General features: G+C 49.4%; 1 protein-coding gene across 2 annotated transcripts in view; it reads right to left on the bottom strand.

Moving 5' to 3' along the window:
* CHST13 (carbohydrate sulfotransferase 13) overlaps window positions 1–19,567 on the bottom strand; it is a 30,573-nt gene extending 11,006 nt beyond the window's left edge. The window contains exon 1 of one of the 2 annotated variants that reach the window (XM_027700359.1): window positions 19,470–19,567. The gene's annotated coding sequence lies outside the window, so the exon portion shown is untranslated. Of the gene's footprint in view, window positions 1–9,585; window positions 9,606–19,469 lie in introns of those variants that run through there. The other variant, XM_027700360.1, reaches the window with a different exon arrangement.
* Between the last annotated feature and the right edge of the window lie 5,075 nt (window positions 19,568–24,642).

Raw genomic sequence — 24,642 nt, 5'->3', positions numbered from 1 at the left:
CAGAAATTAGGACCTGAATCTCTTTGTGGGTATAGCAGTGAGCTTCTCCAGACCTTGCTAACTCCTCTCCAGCACCTGTTTCAGGCAATGAGCGAGTGCTTCAGTCACAGCAGTGATGGCTCACTCATTCCTGACTGCAGAAACTCAGCCCTGCTTCATGAAGAGACTCCTCACTATTAAAATAATGCACCCAAGAGACACAGAGAAGGATCCTGCCATCTAATTTATGAGAGGATATTGTGACTGTTAGTTGAAGCCAAACCCAAGTTGCTGAATCTGTCCAATTTTCGATTTTAACATCCAAGCAGAACAAAAAAAAAAAAAAAGAGAAGGAAAAAGAAAATAGAGCTTGGCAGCAGCAGTGATAGATCCAGACAGTTCCTTCAGTCTGAGCTCAGTTTTCCCTCCTGCTTTGATAGCAAAGCCTGGGACATGCAGCTGGACACAACAACTGCAGGAGGATGGTTCCAGGGCACGGCAGCCAAGAAATCCCACATGGAACCACATTCCTGGGCAGTGGCCAATGGTCCACGTGAAAAGTCCTGCTTGGAAAGAATCAGAGCTATTGGGTCAAACAGTGCTATCTCAAGAAAGCAGTCTAATTCTAGGAAGGTCTGGCTTTTACGCTTGGGCTCCTAATGGTGGAGAACATATTTCCTTAATTTCTACCTAAGCGCAAGGTCTGATTGTTGTTTGTTGGTTTTGTTGTTGTTGTTTTGGGTTTTTTTTAAAGAAAGATACTTCTTAAAACAAGGGTGATGTGGGAATCCAAACACAGAGATTCCACAGAGAACTCCAGATACACTGGCTTAACGCTGGGGAAAGCAGTGACCTCTCTTTGTGTAAAAGATGACCAAATAAGTGACTATTTGCTTTCTCACATGCTACACTTGGTTGTGAAGAACTGTGGTAATTTTGACATTCACAGAGTTAAGGGAGAACCTCCGGGAATTAAAACGAAAGCTCATTCCTATTTTAATTCTTACTCAGAGGTTTTGATTTGGAAATGGAAATTTTTGGCTCCAAAATCAAATCAAATTTTTGGCTTCAAAGAGGCAATCAAATCTCCTTAGATTCTCGTGGCTGCTGATTCTTACAGCATTTAGAAAGTCAAGGATACAGACAAAAGAAGCTGAATTAAAATGCTTAAGAAAGGAAAAGAAATCTAACAGAGCCACATGATCAATTTGCTTAAATGCATCCTTCAGCTTTGTGAATTCAGACACAAACACCTCCACTGGGGAGCTGCAAGTGTAAGGAGGTGTAAGTGCAAAGGCTCATCCAGGTGTTTGCACCCAGAATGCTCAGAGGTAGTGGGCAGCATCCATGCCCCATTCTGGCAGGCAAATTGGCAGCAGAGCACATACACGAGTAAGAATTTTGGGGAGAGAGAACATGTTATGGGGAACAGCAATATTCAGACAAGCACAAGCAATAGCAAGAAGTAACCAGCCCTGCAGAGAACAACCAGAAGAGATGTTTTCTGGTCTTTTCCCCCTGCCTCTCCCATGCAAAGTACTGCTTCCCAAGAAGAGGAAAGCTCAGATATCAACCTGTGACAGCCCCCACCTTGCACAGCTTCCACATGGCAGTGAACAGATCCCTTTGGAGCAATCACTGTGCTTGACCTCTTTTGTTCATCTTGGGGCTGTGCCAGCAAATGGTGAGCAGGAGGAGTGATGGAGGGGAGCTGGCATCAACTCACAAACTATGTAACTCTAACATTTACAATACAAACATGCATTTCTTGTTCCAGACCAACATTCTCTGCAACTCAGGAAATGCCTCTGTGGCCCTTCCCACCTTTGCTCCTCTTGTCACGGTGTTTTTCTCTCCAGTTATGGCTTGTTCAGTGTGTTGTGCCTCATGACAATGTCCTCTTGCAGAAGCTCAGCACAAGCACAGGGAATCACCTGTTCCCATCAGCAAGGGAGCAGTGGGTGGCTCTCCTGTGCAGGAGGTTATGTGGACACAGGTAACAGGTTGCCACCTAACACAGCCCTGTATGGTGTGGTCACAGGCAGACCCACCGCTGGCTGCCTCCAGTATTTTCCTGGCTGATGAACAAGCCAGCAATATATAATCCAGGCTGTTCCTGACAGCCCACCCTCAGCTCTGCAGGCCAAGCCTCAGTGAGGGCTGGCTGCTCTGCATGACTCTCTGCTGAGGTAGAGGCGGCACAGAGTCTGTTGGAGATGTCTGTCTCGGCTCACTTGTTAGGGAAAGGGAATAATTCTCCATTCTCCATCAGACCTTTCCCCTGCCAGCTCCTCCTGTTGCCTTACAGCAGACTGACAACCTGGAGCATCCTGGGGAGCAGCAGGGACCTTCACCTCACTTGCTCCAGAGTGTTTTCAGACATTAGAGCAGAGCAAGGGGCAGGACACCACTGAGCTGACTAGCTATGATTGGCTGAAAGAACTGCACAGGAGCCCATGCATTCACACCAGGACCCAATTAAGGCCCTGATCCTGTACAACTCTCCCTGGAGGAACGAGCAGTGAGAGCTCCAGGACCTCCAAGGGGAACCCAAGGTCTGTAGCTGGTTATACCCCTGCAAGTGTCCTGGAGCAGGTCCTTCCCAGATAACACGACCAGGCTAATGTAGCTTATCAGAAGGGCAGGACTGTCACCTTTGGGATTCTGCTTCCTTGAGCAGATCAGCAGGTAGGCACATCCCTGTGCCCTGCAAAACTATCCATCACATGATTTAGTGGCATTCCTCCATGTCACCAGCTGAGCCACAACCCTCAGGCACTGGCATGGCACCGGGAAGCTCAGCTGTCCCTCTGAAATCACTGGATAAGTGTCTTTTCACCAGCACTGCTTCCGAACTCTCAGGATAAGAAACTGCCTCAGGTAGCTCGTGTTTGTGTTATACAACTCTATATTTTCAAGCACAGCCACTACCTCGATGTTGTCGGCCTGATTATAACCCATGGCAAAGCCCCATCTCCAGCCAGATGTCACCTCTCACAAGGACAGTCCCCAGAAGCACAGACAACCAAAATATGTCTGTTCTCACAGGGTTGGGGAGCAAAACATACATATAAGCCTAAAGCTCACCTGCTTGTCAATCAGAGGGCTTAACAAAGGGTATTTAATTTCTCTTACCACTACAAGACTGCTGCTATGAGTTTGTATAAGGCACTTTCCAAATGGCACCCACATGACACAGTGGGCTGGAAACCACAGATCTGATCACTTTAGGGCTGAGCAACAGATCACTGGATGTTTTGGTTCAGCTGGTCCAGCACATCCTTGTTTAAAGGCCCTGCTGAATCAGCCAAATGCAGGATTGTGCCCAGAGAGACCCTGGTACCATCTGCCCAGCCTGAGGGGACTGCTACCCATGGGAAAGCAGAAGGCCCCCTTTGGTGGTTCACATGGTCCTGACTTAACGATGTTTCATTCAGCAGAAATTAAACCAAGTGACTTGAACTTGGCTGGATCAGACAGAATTGAGTCCCAGCAGCATGGGGATGCTTGAAAGCTTAGCTCAGGCTTTTTTCCCAGCGCTGCACATTTTCTCCCATCCCCCCCTAGAACTTTTGAAACAGCCAAACCAAGTAATTAACCCCCCCTTCCCCACCTCTCCTCACCTCCCAGCACTTAGAAACTGTGGAGAACTAAACAGAGGTGTGTTGGGAGGAGGTTACCCACAAAGCTAAGGGAAAAACCACAAGCAAAGCAGCTCGGGGCAAACCTGAGTGGGGCAAGACAGGACGTGCACGTGAGGAGGTTTACACAGAGAACCAGCCCACGTACAACAGGCACAATGAGCTGCAGCAGGGAAAGACAAATCATCTCTCCCATCAGCTTGGATGGGTGAACCTGCACATGTTTGCATATGGGAGAAGGTGGTTTCGCAGCACCACAGGCACTTGGGGTCACTTAGAAGTGATGTTTTAGCCACCATAGTAAAGTACCATTTCAGGGCAAGATGATTGAGGGATGCAGAAGAGGGATGAAGGCTGCACAATGGTCCACCATCTTCCTCTTCTCCAGTACCTGGCTAAAACATATCCCATTGCTGTGGAGACAATGGAGGGGTCCTACCAGCCTCTATCATGCAGACCTTCCTTCCCTGAAAATCTCTCCCTTTTTCCCTAAATGACTCTTGTTTTTCTGGGAAGCTACTTAAGGCCTACTCCAAGCAGCCACAGATGGCTCCAGAAGGGTGACAGGGCACCCCATCCCCTGAACCAATTTTCACCCCACATCTCTGCTGATGAAGCACCCCCAATAACTCCTTCCCAGCCATGTTCCTCAGAAAAGGCTCCACGGGCAGTGAGGTGACACAGCTCACTTCTGAGGAGGTCCAGCTGTACAAACCTCTTAGCCAAGAGGGAAAGGGAGATTTTCCAAACTCTTTCCACCAAATGCATATGCTAAATAGCTACTATCCCCTGGGACAAACCCTTCTGCAACATTTTCTGCCCCAAACCACACAGTTCCTACACACACAGAGATGTGGAGGTATTTGAGATCCCCAGAGCTCACCATCACAAGATGTGCATGGGCAAGATGTCCAAGATTACTTCCTCTGGGAAGCAGGTGAAAGGAGGTGTCACATCCTAAAAATAATACCTTTGTTTTCAGCAATCACCCCCTTGCAGCTTCTTCAGAGTCCCAGGGCTGTGTGGCACAACTGGGTAGTAACGGCTGCCAGGTTCCCTGGCACTGAGGACATTCTTCCTCTAGCCAAGAAACACACTCCAAAAGGGGACAATGAATCACTGTTTTACATGGGATAACTCGACGGACCGCACCGCCTTTAACAGGAAAAGTCATTCGCTCCTCCAGGGATGTGCCCTGCTGGCTGGAAGGCAGCAGTCCATGGGCAAGAGAGGCACAAGGGGAGTGCTGCCTCCAGGAAATGTCAATGCAGGGTGTGGATGAAGGTCCTAAGCTATTCTCTATGGAAAGTCATGGATGGGAAGAGCCATGCAGAGAGGTGAGTACATGTCCTGCTCTCGTTCCAGCCAGACAGGGAACAGTCAGGCCTGCCAGAAGCAGCAGTGGTTGTGGTGAATGTTTGGGGGTGGAAACACATGGCCCCAGGGAACTGTAGCAGGACCAAAAATCCAAGCACTCCTGCCTCCACCTGTGCATAAGATCCCTGACATCTGTGCACAGTAATCCACTGCCTGCATCCCTGTACCTGGGGCTCATAGGGCTGGAGTGCCTCTGGCATGCTGCATAGGGGGATGGAGAAGCAGTAGAGCTGCATCACTGCTCTGTCTGATATTGGGGCACTTATCCCACTCACATAGTGCAAATTACTCACAGCACAGAGACCTCACACAGAAATCTGAGGGTAGACAGGCATATGGACAGCCCAGGAGCCTCGGGCATATTAAATGCTCTCACATGGTTTCCAGCCTGAAAAAAGCAGATGGATGTTCCCTGCTTCCTTGATGTGGGGTTGCAGCGTCCCTTGTTCACGACTGTCACCTACCCATAACCATTTCTATGCTCAGTGGCTCACACCAGATGCAATAAAACTGCAGATGGCAGACATGGGGCACTGGCCTCCAGCACAATGTGCCACTGGCACCAAGTGCCACCAGACTTCAGGTTTGTCTGGATCCAGCTCAACTCAACCACATTGGCTTTCATTGGAAAATTCCTCAGCCCAGCCTCTCAAGTGCTGTGGCAACCTTTGTAGGGCAGGCAATGCCCGTGTGCCAAGAATGGTGACAGACGCCTCCTGACCAGCTGGTGTGACAGGCAGCAGCCTCACAGCTGACCTGACCTCCTTCCCAGACACAGTCTGGACTGTCCATCTTGTCACCAACTTTTCAGTATCTTCTCTCCTAGCTTGAACATGTCCTGACCAAGATCCTTGCCAAGAATCACATCCAAAGTGAGCCTTGTGACAGGTCACACATGGGGCTGGTATTGCCACTACTACAGAAACGTGACAATTAGACCTATTTCACATCAACAGTCCCTCCTCCCTTGAAAGGATCCAGAAAACATTTCTCCAAGGGACAACTTCTCCATTCTCACTCCTCACGGTCTGCCACGCCTTTGGCACAGTTCACGGCTGGAAACAGGACACTGGGTGAGATCAACCCCTGCTGCACCACAGCCTGCGTGTCCTATTCAGCACCATGTGGGATGTGGGATGGGAGGGAGGCAGCAGTCCAATGTTCAGAACCATTTGGATATTTCTCCAAACCACTAAAAAAGAGGGATCTCTGCTGAAAGTGCTCAAAAGAAACACAGCAAGCATTGTTGGCAATATAATCTTCACTGGCCACTTCTATTAATGCTCTTACAGGTTTAGCAGGAACTGGAAGCAATGGAGCTGACTTTTCACCATGTGAGGCGTGCAAACACTCCCAGATGAGCAAAACCAGTGTGACCCTGCATCCCCCACCAGTGCCCTTCAGAGGGGCACTTCCCAGCAGGCTGCTGGAGCACTTGCCTGGCAAAAGAGACAATGGAGTCATTCGTGTGTGTTTTGCTCCACGTGCCTGGCCAACAAACCCATCCCACAGAGCTTCATATTTGCCGTGCACATTCAGCATTCTGCAGTTAACAGAGGCTGAGAGACCATTCAGAGCTGATGATTTGCAGCCAACTCTGCTTCCATCTGCTGTACACCACAGCTCAGACAGCAGCCACAGAGGTGGCTGCGAGGTTTGAGGGGGTGTCATCAGATGGATGTTTTTTTAAGCTGCTACAAAAAGAACATTAAACTCCTGACATGAGATAGGGTATGAACATCCTGCACAAGTTTAGATTTCTACTGCGTCACACACACTGGGCAGGAAAATAATTATCTTTCTAACTTTATTTTTTTGCCTTTTTTTTTCCCCCTTAACAGGAGGCTGCTCAGCCTTTAACTGCCTGGAAGAGATTTCTGAAACCTGAAATCCCTGGTCTGTCCATGCTTCAGCCAGATGACTACTGTTTAGGGAGTGCTGGCTGTATGCAAGCCAATGCAGGGACTGGCAGCCATTGGTTCAAGAAGTGACTGTGATTCAGAGATCTGGCTTCTGGACATGATTTAAAACCACTTGAGCATTACTCTTGATGTTCAAGATCCTGGGAGGTTTCCTTAGGAAGAAGCTATTGCCATTTCTATTAGGAAGATATTAAAATTACATAAGGAAACTCCTTGTTTTCTATAAAGCCTCAGTAAAGCTCTTTTCTCTCTTGACTCCCGCTTTCTCACACAGATTACTTTGCCTTTACATTTCTAAAGATAATTTTTCTTCATTTTTCATCAATGATACCTCTTGGACCATCACCCCATACCCGGGCACGGGGGCTGGCACAGCTGGCCCTTGGCTGTGTAGCTCCCTCCTCCCCAGAGGTGGGAATGGCTCAGGCTCTGTTTTCCAAGGAAGGTCTTCTTATTCCCATTTAGTCAACTTGAGTCAAGGATCAGCCAGGGAACCTCTAATCAAGTGATGGAAAATGGTGACAGTTATAGGATTAGCTCGCAATAAATCATGCAGAAAGGGAAAGAAAGAATCCAGCTGCTTCCAGGAAGCTGCCAAATACCCCAGCATCGTCTGTGGGGATCATATTAGGAACAGAGCCAACAGCAGCTGGTCTGGACACTCCGTCCCATTCAGTGGTTCTTCCTAAACCCTCATGTCTTCTCAGCAGCAGGAGGTTCTAGTCACCTGCTATCAGCCTGAGGCAGATGCCAGGAAGGTTTAATAAAAGGATCACAGGCATTAGAGGTGGGGGGATGTATTTTGCTGGGGCAATGTCCCTAGCTCTCTGTTGTCACAGGACTGCAATTAAGATCTTTATAGGAAACAGAAAATTAACAATATCCAGCAAGAATGCGGCCTCTGTGAGCAAATAAAGTACCTGTGCATAAGTACTATACAATCTTCTGTTTCCAAATGGTTAACTCCTCATATAAGCCAACTAGAAGCTTTCCAAGAGCAATTTCTCTTCCCCATTATGCCTGTCGCTCTCCTGGCCCCAGTTGACTGCTTGCATTTATAATGCAAGCCTGGGCTGCCAGCAGTTCCATTCCTTGTCAATAAACTCCTCCTCTGCAGCCTGCTACCCACAGGAACTGCAGAAGAAGGGCTTGCACTGGCAGTGCCAAGGCAGGGGTCCTTGCCGGGGTGCACAGGGGCTGATTTTCCATGGGCAAGGCTGCACCAGAGACCCACCTCTCCCTGCACACACACACGAGGTGGTTGTGTCCATAACCCCTCAGGCTCTCATCACTGGGCAGGCTCAGGCAATCCACAGCTGCTCACACAGCACCATGGACCTACCAAGCCAAGAGACCATCTGCACCAGCCTGCTGCCTTCTGCTCGGCTGCTGAGGCCACGGCAGGCCAGGGTGCAGAGGACCAGGCTGGACTTGCTTAAAACCTGCCCTCAGTCAGGTGTGGTCTTGGCAGATGCTGTTTGTGCCCTCTGCACACAGGCTACCTGCACACATACAACAAAGAGAAGTCTTGCTGAGTAGGTTTCAAGCCGTCTTGTCAGCACTGTGCATCTGGGATTGATGAAAGCCTCAACAAGCAGATCTTGGAAAAAATGCACACTCAGCAAACCTTTCCCAACACAGCACCTTGCCCACAGCCATCCCTCCCTGGCTTTGCTTCATGGCTCTCACCTCTCTGCTCCCCGCAAAGGCAGCTGAGGGTCTATGTTCTGCCTTTCTAAATGAGAGCAGGCGAGACTCATTGTCACAAGATGCAGAGCAAGAGAGATGCATGAGCTTGCAGAGGAGGACAGGAGCTAATTACAGCCCGCTGGAGATTAGGGAGAACCACCTCCAGCATGTAACGCCCCAACACATAGCCCCTTGTGCCTACTTCTGCTGCATTTAGCAGTGGCCATTGCCTGAGGCCACCAAAGAGCCCTTTTCCCTAGCCAGCATGTTCAACAGAGGTGACAAACATCTCCAGTGCCATCAAAGGACTGAGACACAACAGATTCAACACCACTGGCAGCAGCTCCTAAGAGAGGCTATTGGATTTAACTCCCTGTTGCCAGTCCAGCCCTGAGAGTGGCTGTTAGCATCAGGTGCTCTGAAGACATCTTTCCTTTTTACAGGGAATGAGCAAGTTCTGATGGATACCTCAGGAGGAAGGGAACTATGAGGCTTGCAGCTCCACCACCCAGCAGCATCAGTAGGTGCAAAACTCCACAAGTGTCAAGTCAGCCTTGTTTCAGTCTCACAGTGCCTGTGTCTGCTGATCCTGTCAAGCTACAGGGAAATCAATCTCCCTGATACTGCCAGAAGTAAACTTGGAAAAGACCCAGCTGTGAATATGCTACCCCTGCACCCTTGCCAAAAGGAAGGGCCTGGCTCTGTGCAGGGCTGAACTTGCTGCCTCTTCCTGCCATGGGGGAAATCTGGCTATGCAGCAATGCTCCCTGTGGCCAGACAAGGTAGGCAGAGCCACACACTTGTACAAATGGGGATGGGGAATTGCTGAGAAGCTTCTAACTTCCAGTTAGTTGCTGATTTCCCAGGTCCCTGCCTTGAGGAAAGCCCTCTGGAACAGGGCAGCCAGCCCCAGAGACACCCAAGCCCAGTGGCTCCAAACAAACATCACCTTTGAACATCATGTCAATATTACCCACCTTCCTGCAAGGTCAGTGAAGCAACATCTGGCCAGAGAGCAGGCTTGGATCAGGTTCCACATCAGCAGTGAGGCTGCAAATTCACAGGGAGAGAGAGCACTTCAAGGGACGCCTCAAACCTGCTGCTGCTGCTCCCTCCCTGGAAGAGCTGGGAAAGCAGCCAGGAGATGGAGGGCTATAAATCAAGTGGCATTTACATGGAGAAGGAAAAGCTGTGAGCACTGTTGTGACAGGAGGCCAGGACTCATGGCCTTGATGTCCCTCCATACGACAGGTGACAAAGCTGATGGGAAGGGACCCATGGGCCATGACATGCCCTGTGCACTGATGTGAATATCCAAAACATTCAATGGCACATCTCCACACACAAGTACCATGAGTCATGCCCATCTGCCATGCCCAGGCTAGAGGCTTGCTGATCTGTCACTTGAGCCACTGCAGAGACGGCGACACCCTCAGAGGCTCTTCTGGGGAGAAAGTAGCTTCAAGTCCCACTGGATAATGCTCTGAGGGAGTCTATGAAAATTAGGTCCAATCATGAAAAAGCTGGATCTCACCAGAATCAGGTATTTCTTCATCACAGCAGATCTCAGCACCTGTGCTCAGCACAGTTTGTGTACACAGCCACGTAACAGACTCATCCGAGCACGACACCAGGCACAGATCTGGGGCACTGTGGTTTGCAGCATCTCCCAGCTGCGGAAACAGCTTCACAACGTGACACACCGTCAGGCAGAGCAGGGAACACTGAATGCCTTTGTCATGCACTGCCGCAGTGTATCAGGGATCATTGATAAGGTGGAGTGAGAACCAGACATGCTAACAGACAGGGAGGCAAACAGGGCTGGAAGGAGCCAGGCTGGGCTGTCTACAAGGCTGGGAATGGCTGGTGCTTGGAGAGCCAAGCTGTAGGTGAGGAAGCTCTCACTGCTGTGCAGGGAAGGACCTGAGAAAGCAAGGGACAGCACGTGCAACTGGGATAGAAAAATCGCACCCTCAAAACCAGAGTCTCAAGCATTTTCAGTGCAGAATGGTGATTTCCATCTTGACACGGAGCTGCCAAAGGATGTGGGTTATGTGGTCAGGCCTTCCTGCATCGGTAGACAGTGATAAGACATCTCAGCTGCAGATGTAGCTGCCGAACCCGAGGGTGACAGAGCTGCTGCAGCCCTAACCAGCAAGGAGAAACCCTGCTTTCTTCTCCCAGGAAAGACCAACTCCCAGCTCTTCCCAGCCAAATTCCCATCAGTCTACCTGCCCATAAATTTACAACTGTTTATCTAATCAAAGCTCATCCAGATATTAAGAGCTCAGGGGCACTATGGGGAAAACAGGAGGAGGCAGGGCAGCCTGCCTGTTTCTCCAACACGCTGCAGGAATTCACCACTGGCTGGTTCAAGGCTGGGCAACTCTGTGCCCTGAAGCTAAACGTGTTCAGTGTCATCCCAGCAAGCTGAAGGGAATAGATTTGTGCAAGGATCTCTGAGGAAAGGATCACCAGATCTAGAAACAAAATTCAGGCAGATCTTTGCCTCTGAGCCTTCAAAATGTGGGAGCAGGAAAAGGTTACAAGGCAGGGACCTTCAGAAAGCAAATTGACCCCAGGCATCCCAGTAAGGGCTGCTGCAAAGGGTCTGGGAAAAAATGAAACCTGCTCAATAGCATTCAAAAGAAATGCCAGTGGAGAACTCAGCTTCCCTCCCACTTCCCCTCTCCCTGTCCACCAACAGACAGCATAAAGATGTTCCCACATCCACAGGTCCTGCCAGGCTGGCAGGTCGGCAGGACAGCACCAGCTCTCGCTCTTCACCACCTTTTCATACTGGAAGTCCATACTTGAGGCAGCTGCCCAGGTCAAGTCACAGCAATGCCTGGGGCTGATGCTGAGACCAATTTGCCAACTGCAGGGGAGTGTGTGTGCATGGGGCAGGGTGTGTGTTTGCTTTTTGCAATCACTGTCCAGCCTGCGGAGCTCGGACTGAAGGCACACTCAGGGCACTACTGTACTCTGACAGATTCAGCCCAGTGAGAGGGGAGCAGAGATTTGAGGGCTATTAAATGGTGGGGTGACAGCTGAGGATGTTAGCCACTGCAGGTTCCTCTGGCTACTGGGTCTCCTTGGCTTGCTCAGCTCCTTGCAGAGGAGAACTGGCACTGCTGGAACCAACTGTGCTGCCTCCTACAAAGTCTGTAAATGTCTCATTGCCTGGCTGGTGCTGCTGCAGCCCCCTCTTGCAGACCAGCCAGCACATCACATCTCCTGACAGCATGAGCCTTGCAGTGGCAGTGTTGGGTATTGTTTCTGCACAGGATCCAAGTCATACAGAGCCATTTCTCAAACTGTGTCCTTTGGCTCCCCTTCCCTTCCCTGCTCTCATGCACACTGCATGCTCCCTCAGAGCATCATGCTCTCCTTCCAACACAATAAACGAAGCATCATCTCTGCTCCCCAGCCCATTAAAACATAAGAGAAACAAAATCAAACCACATGTCCTAGTGCTACCTCCTACAATGGGTGATCTCCTGTGAAGGACATGGTGGAAGAGTTTATCCAAGCAGTGGCTACGCAGCTCCTGGGGATACAGAGCAACTCTTTGCCCATGTAGGGCTTTAACTTAGACTGAAATTTTGGCTTCCCAGTGGAAGCCACAGGCAATTGGGAAATGGAGAACAGAGCAAGTCTAGACTGCAGAAGAGACGTGGGGGTTGAACCCTATGTATCAGAGCTCTACAAGTGACTTTACTGGGTAATTTACTGGAATGACGTGGAGTGCAGACCCGCAACAGAGAAAAACTGAGATAGCCAGAAGAAAGCAAAACAGTCAGATATGAATCAAGGATCCCAGCATCTGGAAATGAGTATCAGGGATGGGGGACAACCTCATAGAGCAGCAGTATGTGTAAGATGCATTTCGCAATACCTCCCACCATCCAGCCCTACTGGAAGGATTTTGCTGCCAAGGGGGCAGTTGTACCTGAAGAAAGGAAAAATTAAAAGATCCATGTGAATCAGTGGGGAAACTGCAGAGGGCTTGTGGTTGAATATAGATCTGTCCCATATTTGCAGATCCAGACAGGAAACAGAGGCAGGGTGTCCCAGTTTACAACACCGCAAGCTCTGCAGGTACAGGTAAATGTATGGGAGAGAGTAGACTGGTCTGAACTGGACAGCATAGGCTGTGAGTATGGGGTTCAACTCTCCACTGACACCAGTCACTCCCTTCCATCCAAGAATAATTTTACTGGGGGAAAAAAGTACCCCCAGCTCTTAGGGTAGCTCCATTTGCCCCTGTTTTCAGCATCAGTGCAAGCTGTGCCACGCAGGCAGGACCAAGGCATGGCAATGTTAAACCCAGGCCTTTCAGGCCACTGGAGCTGCTTGGTGAGATGTTTCCCCCTTCTCAGACTGCAAATAGTCCCTAACTGCTTTTTAACAGGGAAAGTTTTGGGCTTTTGCCCAGCTGTGCCTCAAAGCCTCAATGTGAAACATCCCCTCTTGGCCCCACAGAGGTATTTGGGGAGTTAAGATCTTCTTTGGGTACTCAGCTCCAAGGGGGAGTTCTGGGAATTAAGTACCTAATGCCCTTTGTAGTTTCTTGGCTTCTGATATGGAGTCCTAGGAAAGACAGCTGTGTTTGCGCTGGAATTAAGATGGAGGGTTTGTCATGCTCTCCATTAAGATGCTTGCAGGAAGCAAGGACCAAGAAAGAAAACCCGGCATGTAACAAACCTCAGCAGCCCCAGGAGTGCCCTGGCCACTGCATGAGCACTCCCAGCCTCAGGCCTGACTGATCATCACCTGCACCAACACAGGCAAAAGTCCTACTGTTGATATTTCTGTGGAGTTCTCATTGCAGTATAAATAGTAGTGTTGGAGTTTTGTGAGTGGGGACAAAACACAGGTGCAACGTGCTGCCAGAGAGAAACAGCCAGGCTGGGATGCCAGAGGGCTGCAGGACCAGCAGAGGCTGGATCCAACTGGCAGAGCCACTGAGACACGAATCTCTCCTGCAGGGACAGAGTTAACTCCAGGCGTGCTAAGCCCACTCCTTCCCCCTCCAAAATCTCTCTCACGTATCAGAGATTCTCAGGAAACTGTAGAAAGCCAAGAAAGACTAGAGAAAGCATTCCTCATGAAAAGCCTGGCCCTCGGGAGCAGATGGGCTTCATTACTGCCCTGTTCTCAGCGTCGGACAGGGCAGATTTTTCTACCATGATGGGTCACAGCTACAGTATTTCATGTCTTCTTCAAACATAGCACATCTGAGGGCTTCTAGCCTGTGTTGCCTGACGTCTTGGCTGACAAACATCGCTGTACTGTGAGCACTGGCTTCTCAAAGGGCAGCAGCTGCATCCTGGGCATCACAGCACTGTGACTGGGAATCTGAGCTGGGCAAAACTACCCCACGACAAAACCAAATAAAATAAAAGAAAAATCCACACCATCTGAGGGTGTCTTAGATTTGTCATCCCTGCCTGTGCTTGCAGCCTTAGCCAGAGTGAAGGCAGCATAGCCCTCCTTATCTGGAAGGCTGAGGACATGTGTCAGCCAGCTGGAAGCATGACCCAGTCTCAGAGAGCGTTTGCTGGCCAAACCTCGCTCACGTCCCAAGGCAGAGCCTGAATTTCAGCCTGAAAACACCTTTAAACAATGGGGAGGAACTGAGGACTAAAATAGGTTCTTTCCTGTTCTGAAAAAAACCGTCCCTGTTTTTTGCAAGGGCCTGCTAATATTTAAGTGTGTATTTATCTCCATTCAGGCCAGGTCTAGGTGCATTTGTAGGTTCAGGGAGAAGGCTCTGCAGGACCTCAGTCAAATCACTTATCAACTCTATAATCTCTATCAGTCTATAATCTCTACAATAATTTGTATCCCCCTGAAGGGACAAATCTTTAGGCACAAGGATGGAGCTGACTGAGATTTCACAAGAGCAACCACAGATTTGGATGCACAGCTCAGAAAACTTGAAAGACAAGATTTGGAACAATGAGAAGTGAGAGTTTCACCAGGACCTGCTGGTGCTGAGAAATGTTAGACTGGGCAACTGAAACCACCGGAAAACTGGCAGAGTGGTGGCAGCAAGTGTCTTCCATTACTCACTTTGGCACATCAGAGGGCTAAGAACGTCACAATGATGAGACAGTTTCCTGAGGTCTGCTGAGTTTACCTGCTACGTGTGTTGGAGTGGCTTCTGGCATTGCTGCTCCTCCTCCTGTAACACCTCAATCCTTCTCTCTCGGGCTGGTGAAGTGGCAGCCCCACTCCAGGTGAGGCTGGAGAAGGCTTTGCTCTATCAGTGCCCAGAGGAGGTCAACTGGGCAGATAAGGATGAAGAGAGGTATCTTACTGCTGTCTCACTCTGATACCTTTCTGGACCAGTATCACAACCTTGGCACTACTACAGTCTGGTATCTCTTGTTGTGAAAGGGTTACACCAAAGGCTGAGTATGTCTCACCTGCAAAACTCCATGAAGTTCAACAGCTCATGCTGACAGCAGGTTGTGAAACAACATGGGGACTGCAGAAACCAACATTAAACAAGTGCTGCTAAAAAGACCTAAGAAACAACAGCTGGATGCTGCAGACGGGCAGAACCAGAGCAGAAATAAGACATAGCCCTTTCAGATTGAGGGCTTTTCTTTCTTTCTTATTGGAGAAAACCTTCCAGCTCTCTGGAAGTCAGTACAATTTCCCTACTCGTAGTTTCCCCAAAGACCTACCATTGGGGTGGCCCCACAGCCCTGGTCTGCAGAAACCTCAGATGCAGACAAATGCAGGGCTTTAGCACCTGCCACTTACCTCCCTCTACCTCCTTCAGCTGTTCCCCCTTCCCTCTACCCCACATCTGCACTAGCAGAGTCATCCCAGCTCCCCCACTGTCTCTAAAATCTGTGTGGTGCCCCTGAGAACAGCAGCAATCAAAACTCTGATGTAGACAGGGATTGGCAGCCTCCAGTATCTCCTGCTGTGCCAGCCTAGATGTGCTGCCTTTGGAGTGAAATGGAGCAGCGTTCTAGGAGCCCCATTGCTTATTCTCAGCTCTGTGCAGATAATGTACAGTGTGCAGAAGTCAGCAGAGCTAATGGTGCACTATTACTGAAGGGAACAGCAGATCAACTCAGAAGACAGATGACAATCATGCCAACGCAAGGCAGGATCTCCTGAATTGCTGTGGGGTGACACCTAAACAGCCAAGGCCTCCTGATGGCCCTCATCATTTCCTGAACCAAGCTGAGAGGTCATGAGGTTTGCCCAGGAGCTGAGCATACCTGCCCATACCACCAGCCCAGATACAGAAGGCTCGAGATGCTGCAAGGTGACTGCTCCAGCCAAACCCTGGAACTACACACTGTGGCAGTGTTTGGAAACTCCTGTGGCCTGTGTGCTCTTCAACACCTTCCTGCAATGCAGACATCCTGCCCTTGGCCATGTGTCTGTGAGCCTGCAGTGACACAGCCAAAGGTCAACAGGACAGACAGGTCATCACCAACTTGAACTGAGCAAGGGACAGTCCACAGGCGCAGCTGCACCCCAGGGCCAGGAGAGACCTGGGACTACAGCCCCTGTGCCAGCTCACTGGTACAGCCACTGGCAAGGAAAGTCAGCAAAAAACAACCAGCGCCACAAAGCCAGGGCACACTCAAGCACACAAGCCCACACGTGGCTGCTCTCCCTGTGGAGCACCAAGACTTGTCCCACCTCTCCTCAGTGCCAGCGAGGTTGGCAAACAAACCGAGCCCATTTCTGCCTCCAGGAGGTACAACGGGGAATTCTGCCACTGACTCCAGTACAAACAAATTCAGCCCAGCACCAAAATAACCAACTCAGCAGCATTTAGGAGCAGAGTTATTTCAGCACAGCCTGGCGTGTGGGTGTTCCTGAGGCAGAACAAGAAAGTCTTAGTTCAGCACAGCCATGGAGGTCAGTGCAAACCACTCCGGTGCACAACTGCCCGGATGGAGTTATAAGTGGGCAATGCAAATGGAAGAGTAAATTCCTGCTCCCCACGCTGAGTGAGCCGTTAGCACTACCAAACTTAAAGGTTTCTGGTTACATTATCTTTCTTCCCATGTTGTATTCCTTGTCCTGGTCATAGGATGGTTCGGTCTCTACATGCTGTTAGCAAGGATTAATTCAGCATATTACATGTAATGGGCTGTGGGTGGCCCAGGAAAGCAACCTGCTCAATCCTGCTAATGATGGAGAAAGGATCTGACTGCTCCTGGGGGAAACTCATGGCATTGTTGCTTTTTTATAGCATATTTCTTCATTATTATAGAAACCAAATGACACCAGACAACTAGAACTCCAAATAACCTCAAGGCAACCATCACTTTAAAGATGACACTTTCGTTTGCAAATTGTTTACCTATTATTGTAACTTGTAACTTCTAAAATTCAAATAATTGGCCTTGGTTTGCTTTCCTTTGGGATAAAAAAAATGAAGCAATCTTTAGCTTGCTTCTTTCCTCTACATGGTAATGACCTTTCCTCTGCTAGTGTGAGTTTTTCCCTGAACTGAAGAGGAAAGGAAAAACTGTAAACTGAGAAATAATAAGGGAAAGAAATGGCACAAAAATGAAGGCTGGACCTGGGGAGAAAACTATGTGGCTAGAAAATAAGCAGATTTTAGAGAAGATGAATATCACTTTAACTCACCCCTTTTGTGAACTTTAAGGGGCAAATCTGCAGATAGTGTTCACCACCCTCACAAATGGGCTCCCACTGAGTGACTAACATTACTTGGTTCCAGTAGCTGGGGATCCCTACCCCAGATCTACCACCATCTACAAAAGGTTCAAAAGTCACACTTGCCCCATATGAAGGAACAGATATGCATGCAGTTGCAATTCCTAAAGTCTCAGCTGTCCAGCACTTCTCAAGGGAGCGCTCGAGACCCAAAATCCCTCAAACCCCTTGTGAGATGCCATCACCATTACTGTCACCTGGTTTTCTCTGACCTTTCACAGACTTTCCTTTCACAGAATATGCTGATTTGGAAGGGACCCACAAGGATCACCAAGTCCAACCCTTCACCCTGCACAGGACCATCCCCAAGAATCACACTATGTGCCTGAGAGCATCATCCAAACACTACTTGAACTCTGTCAGCCTTGGTGCTGTGACCACTGCCCTGGGGAGCCTGTTCAGTGCCCAACCACCCTCTGGGGGAAGAACCTTTTTCTAATATCCAACCTAAACCTCCCTTGACACAACTTCAGGCCATTCCCTTGGGTCCTGTCACTGGTCACCACAGAGAAGAGATCAGTGTCTGCCCCTCTTCCTCCCCTCACCAGGTGGTTGTAACTGCAGTGAGGTCTCCCCTCAGTCTCCTCACAGGGCTTCCCCTCAAGGCTCTTCACCATGTTCGTTGCCCTCCTTTGGACACTCTCTAATAGCTTAATATCTTCCTTACATTGTGGTGCACAAAACTGCCACAATGTTCAAGGTGAGGCTGCCCCAGGTCAGAGCAGAGCAGGACAATCCCCTCCCTCACTCGGCTGATGATGCTTTTCCTGATGCCCCCCAGGACACATTTGGCCCTCCTGGCTGCCAGGGCACTGCTGACTCACGTTCAACTTGCCTCACCGGAACTCTGTGAAACAGTGTTGAGACCAGGCAGAGGATTAAAATCAACTTAGCACAGAAAGTTCTGCTGACTTAGACCTTCTGCAGAAGTCTCTTTTTGAAAAACAGTCCTGAAAAGAGCCACATTTTTTCCAGTCAGATGCTAGAAAGAGTATCCAGCGTAAAACACAATCATCTCTCCATTAGGAGCCTTGAAGATTAAAGCTGATTCAGCGCTGCACTTTTTACTGAGCAGTCCCAATACAAAATTAAGATGCATAAATTATTTCTTTTAAAAAAAGTTACTAAGGAATACAATACTGATTGTAGTCTTCTGGGATTTCTGAATTCATTTAACAAACTTCACATGCTCATCTAGAAATAACAAATGCTTGCTGAAACCCAACTCCTTTTCAATCTTACTCAGCCAACAAGTTATGCCTTTTTTTATTTTTAGGGAAAAAAACACATTAAAGTGATGGAGCAGCCCCTATAAGAGGAAAATCGCATTTCATTTAGTCCACACTGATAAAATTCCATTGACGTTTCAGTCAAATCAGTCTTCTGAATTTTAAGATGTAACTTTAAAGGCCCCATTGATGGATTGCTGCTGTACTCAGGAAACATTAGTACATTGTTAAAACGGCAGGAATTACCCAATAACGTCTCTTAGGAAAGAGGAGCTAATTTCCCCAAAAGAGCAGAAATCGGGCAGGGAAATAAATTACCCCTCCAGTACAAAACTGTTTATATTTTAGTTCTGAATTGTTTCCCAGTGTGGAAGAAATTTTTAAGAGCGGACGCGAGAGAAGTACCTCGAGCCACTCAAACCGATTCCCCAGGAATTTTAGTGACCGCGGGTGTAAGTGGGCGCTTTCGGGACAGAGGAGCTCCCCTTTCCCGTCCCAACCCCGGTACAGCCTCGGCAGGGCTGCACGAAGCTGAGCAGTTTCATGCCCCGCAGGGGCACCGAACGGGACACCCACCCGAAAGACGGCGGCTTTAGAAATGACACGCGAGTTTCGCTGCGGAACAGCATCGCCGGGACGGTACCGCCGGTCACACACTGCGGGCGAGCGCAGCGGCGAAGTTCAATGGTCTCAGCCGAGGGATGTGCAACCCCCGGCGAGTTCACCCGAACTTCAACCCGCCGGCGGACCGGCCGGCTCTCGCCGACACCCGAGGGGTTCCAGGAGCAAGGCGCTGCCCGCCGTGCGGGGCTCCCCGGCCCCGCTCCGCCCGCCCGCACCCTCCCCTGCCCCCGCCACCGCTCCCGCCGGGGGTCCCGCCGAGAGCGCGGCGCCCCCGGACCCACCTGGGCTGAGGCTGCTCTGGAAGTAGAAGAGGACGAACAGGAACGAGCCGAAGCCGGCGGCCAGCGCCAGCCGCAGCACCAGCCGCAGCACCAGGCTCTGCCGCATCCTCGGCCGCGGCCGGGCGGCGCAGCGCCCGCGGCCAGGGCCCGCCGAGCCCCGCCGAGCCCCGCCGCCCCGGGCGCCGCTCCCGCCCCGCCCCGCTCCGCGCCCGGGGCCCCGGTACGCTCCCGCCGCCGGCAGGAAGTGACACGGGGCGGCTCAGCCGCGGGAAGGGGAACTTCGCCCCCCGAGTGCCCCGCTGGGCTCGCCCCGTCCAGCCCCGCCGCGGGGGCGGGGGCCGGGGGTGCGGGGCTGGGGGGGGTTTCCTCGCCCGGTGCCGTGTGCGCTGCCTGCCAGCGCTCGGGAGTGCGCACTTCCCTGCCGAGCTCCCGTCACGGCTTTAAAACTCCCCGAGGGGAAGGGAAGAGTCGCTGATGTGCTGGCAGGCTCGGGAGTTTCCTGATGACTTTTCTCAGCACGGTCAATTGCTTCGTAAGCATGGCAAAGTTTCGTGGCCTTAAAATACACCTCTTCTTCTTCTTCTTCTTCATTTTTAATATTTTTTTTGGCTGCCCTCGGCCCTGCAGAGTTTTACTGAAAGCAATAATGGTTCTGACTAATTCTACCTCAAGCAATAAATTTCTATAGAAGGAGGACATAATTGTCTACTACTCTCGGCAAGTTTTTGGAAAGCAGAAGCACAAAGTTCTCTTACTGCATCCTGTATCCCCCAGGCTCTGTAATCACAGGCAGAACCAGCTCTGAGCTTATGTTGCCCCAGTTTTGAAATAGCAGCAATGCTTTTCACCCAGCTCTGTAAAACACTCAAGATCTACTCAAAGGCCACCTGGCAAATTAGAGAGCCAGGCTGAGAGCTGGATTCCCACTGACAACACTCATTCCTGCTTCTCTTCAGCCCCCAAACACTTAACTTTAAGAAAAAGAGGACAGCTCAAGGAAGAGCCCCTGGGAATGATAAAGAAAGCCTGGGTGTGTGCGCATGCGGGGGTTCATTTTGCCCTCATTTAGGGCAGAGTAAACAAGGAGGAGAAATTCATTGCAGCAAAGGAGGCTGAAATGAAGTAAAAACATGCACAACATCTTGCAGGCCAAGTTGAGCTATGACCATGGAATTACACAGGTCTTTAAAGTCCCTGTTGGATGGTCTAGAGAGAGGCAATAAAAATGAGACCACAACTGAGACTGTAATATACCTCCTTGCAAGAGCACACCAGTGTGTGCAGTAACCAGCTGGAACGATAACCTCAGTATCAGAACCTCTGCCTGTTTGATATGTGCAGGGAGGGACTGTGACCCCTGCCACAGGCAAGTGAGACAGATAGTCTAGGGGAGAGCTGCTGCCTGGGAAGGGCTCTGCAGTTGCAGCTTGCTCTCTGTTGCAAGGGGTGCAGTAATTTTGACCCCTTGGCGAGTGTGCAAAGATTTGGGCTCTGCCTCACCTGTAAAGATGGGCTGAGAAACCCCAGGGCCAAAGGGACTGGCTGAATCCAGGTGGGGAGAAGAGACTGGTGAGCATGAACAAATTTGGTAACTGCTTACAGGTGTTACCCTTGTAATAGCACTACAAAATGAAACCTCCCTTTATTTTTGTTTCTGAAGCTTACGGTAACCTCAGAGGGGAATAAAGACTTATGGGTTTTGTCAGCATTAGAAGAGACCAGAGTGGTTCTATGGGTGTCCTCAAAGGCATGTCTGGTGCTGCTGTCCTTGGGGACAGAGTGAGGTTCAGAGCCTGAAGGCGTATTCAGCCTGTGCAGTGGGAATCCCCTTCCAGTAGCTTTTCAGGAGGTGGATGGTGTACTCAAGACTGTTGGTGAATTTTTCATTATCTGCATCTCACAGTATTGAGACACCAGGAAACCTAGCCCAAGACTCTTAGGGGAGATGATGAAAATAATCATCCCTTTGGCCCAGCCTCCCTGGGTTCACTAGGGGAAATAAAAACCGTAGAATTGACCAACCTTCACCCATAGTTGGAAATTCCCTTTAAAGAAAATACAGTAAAACGTCCCAGTTGAAACTCAGACACTGACCTGTTGAGTCCTGCTGCCTGCTGTCTGTATTTCATCCCCGGGGGCAGGGCCAGGGCCATCTGTGATCACATCAGATATGCGAGGCTGGTCCTCCAGCAGTCCGAGGTGAACGTGCTCCTCAGATCCGCAGGGCTAGAAGGGGAAGCACACCATGAGGATTTCATGGGATTCCTATGTGGACTCAGCTGCAAATGCACCCTTTTTAGAAGGACAAACATATTTTCCAACAAATCCCTTTTAGAAGGACGAACACATTTGCAAGGGGAAAGAGGTGCCTTATGGTAAGGACTGACTGGTGGCAATGGCACCAGCTGCTGGGAGGTCAGGCCTTTGTTGTTGCCTATTTCTGTGTGTCTGATAAAGCTCCCTGGTCACACATGCTGCTGCCTCATACTATCCCCCTCCCCCTGCAGCCCCACCATACAGAAAAGAAAGAGCAACTCCAGCCCATTAAGGCAGACAACAGTGGCTGGCCCTTACATGAGAAGAAAGGTGATCCCAGATGTGTAGAAGGGCAGAAGATTAAGGTCACAGAGTCTCAAATTATTATCCCAAGCTATCTCTGAAGGAATCATCAGATTCAGTCTGCACTGGAGGAGCTCCTCTCTCCCTCCCCGGCACCACTCGTGGCTGGAGAACAACAGTTGCACAAAGCACACACGAAAATACAACTTCTCAGCAGCACACGTGAAATGGCAAGCACTGATCCTGGCTCTGTTAATCTGCCACTTTACCAGGTTAATTGGAAGAATTGAGAAATGAATATTTGCTGTGGAATGGCAACAGCTCCTTCCCTGACAGGCTGTGAACTCCCCACAGAAGGGCCACCCTGCTCCCGATCTGCGCTGCCTCACACCATGCGGTTCAGACCACGGCTGGAGCTACTTGTGACTGCAAAAGCAATACTGATAACCAAAAGCAACGGTCAAAAGGTACTAGTAACATGGTGCAGAAGAAAATTACTAGTTACTGCTGAGGCCTGAACTGCAACTGACTTGTAGGTGAAGAGGGAATGCTGTTTGCCTGCAGAAAGATGCTGTGCCTTTGATGCAGTGCATGTTTGATTCCCTCCCTGCTCATTAGTAGTGCTCGTTACTGTCTTCCCAGCAGGTTTCTCCCACATGCCTTGCTTTTTCCCAGGACCTTGGTGCCACTGAGTGAGATTAACCCCAAGCTTTGGTCTGATGACCATGTTGAATAGAAATTAAGCAGCGTCCAGCTTCAGCTGAAAACTGAGGAATCTATTGAACTCCTCCCCGAGTTCTGGTTGACCAGCAACAGTGAAAAAGAGCCTTTCTAGGGGATATTTTAATTTTGCACCCAGTTATTTGATTCTGGAGCCTGGATGCCACAGAAGCTGTTTACCCTGGCCTCATGCCGGTGAGACTCCCATCTGCTGGTGACCCAGCACCAGTGCACTGACTGCTGCCACAGCCCCGGGGTTCACCAGGTGAGAAAAGGCTTGGGCAGAGATGTAGGGAATGACACTGGTGCTTCCCTCAGACACCAGCAGCTGGGGAGCTGCTCCCAGAGATGACTATGGGTATGTTTCCTAAGAACTGTGTTAGACATCATCCTACTTCCACAATTTCCATGGGCCCCAGTGTATCTTGATCCTCAAGGCTTTGTTTTATATTTTATGGCATCACTGTAATGTGCTGGCTGAGAGGAACCTTGCAAAGCCCCAGCCCATCTCCTGCTTGAGTAGATTTGTGTGCAGCTGGTTCTGGAAATTTCTGTGCGAGGGACACCTAAGATCTTGCCAAGCAATCCCTTCCAGATCTACAAACCCTTAAGAAATTTTCCTACCACCTTATCTGGAACATCCTTGTCAAAACTGGGACCTTTTGCTCTGAAAGACAAGCAGGGTGCCAGGTTCTGTCACGTTTTTTTATTAACCAGGAAAGGTCACTGCTGCTGATAGCACTGAGGTGGAATACTTGCTTTCTCAAGCAGTGCATTGATTTCCTATCGTTTCCCGTAGTCCTTTGCAACTTTTCAAATATTATTTCATAAAAACATGAGTGTTTATGCTCACTTTGCATTGACACCTAACAGCCATAGTTAACAGCAGCAGAGAATCATGCTGGGGTGGACCTTTTTACCATTAAGTGCTGGAGTAAATATTTCCAAGGTCAGTATATAAAAGAAACAGGTTGGATAAAAGGTAGAAATTACATTAAATACCTCTGGAGAAGTAAATGGAAAATTAATAATAACATATAATAAAACAAGATGCTTGATAGATCTTTTAAAGTCTATGGCCACATTTTGACACTTGTCCATACAAAGTAACATTGTTGCCTTGAGAAATCTCCCTGGGTTTAGGGGTACAGGGCAGAGAAAAAGCAGCCAAAGGCATTTCACACCCTGGGGAATCCCACTGATTTGTAGTTTTGAAAGTGTACGTTGCCTAAAGTTAAGCAGGTTGACATGCCTTGTCAGAAAAAAAAAGACTAAGGGTTAGAATATTGCAAATAGCATCTGATCCAGAGTAGTCAATATTGTAACCTGGCTAATTCCATAGCTTGCCAACCTTGCTATTCCCACTTCTCACTCTCCTCCCATGGAAAAAAACCCACCCTAATGACTTCCCAGGAATCCTTTTGCAATTATCCCCTGATGTCCTTGAATATTTCCCTAGAGACCAAGAAACTAAAAACTGGGTTGTCTCTTCTCGTTTTGAAATCCTGGCCTCTGTCAAAATAGATTTCAAGGGATCATTCCTTTAACCTTCTTGCTGCCACAATTTAAAAATAAAATAAAATAAAAAATAAAGCAGCAGCTGTTTTCTTTTAAAAGCACCAGTGGTGATGGGAGCAAACCGAATTACAGGCTCTGAGGACTATTCTCTGCCTGCATCTACTGGAAATTCCATTGTCAAGATGGAAACTCCCATCAACCTTTTTATTCAGTGGTGGCAACGAGGGACTTTGTTGCCTTTTGTACCAGGCATTTATATTTCATTGGTTTATATACTGTTCCCAGCTGGGAGCTCGTTTTCTGCTGATGTCTGATTTAGATGCTCGCATGAGGAAGGGATATGATTTACAGGTACACACTGGAAAGCCAATTGACC

Source organism: Neopelma chrysocephalum, unplaced genomic scaffold (assembly GCF_003984885.1).
Source record: "Neopelma chrysocephalum unplaced genomic scaffold, ASM398488v2 Primary Assembly neopelma1_147, whole genome shotgun sequence".
NCBI lineage: Eukaryota > Metazoa > Chordata > Aves > Passeriformes > Pipridae > Neopelma > Neopelma chrysocephalum.
This window is presented reverse-complemented; position numbering and strand designations above follow the sequence as displayed.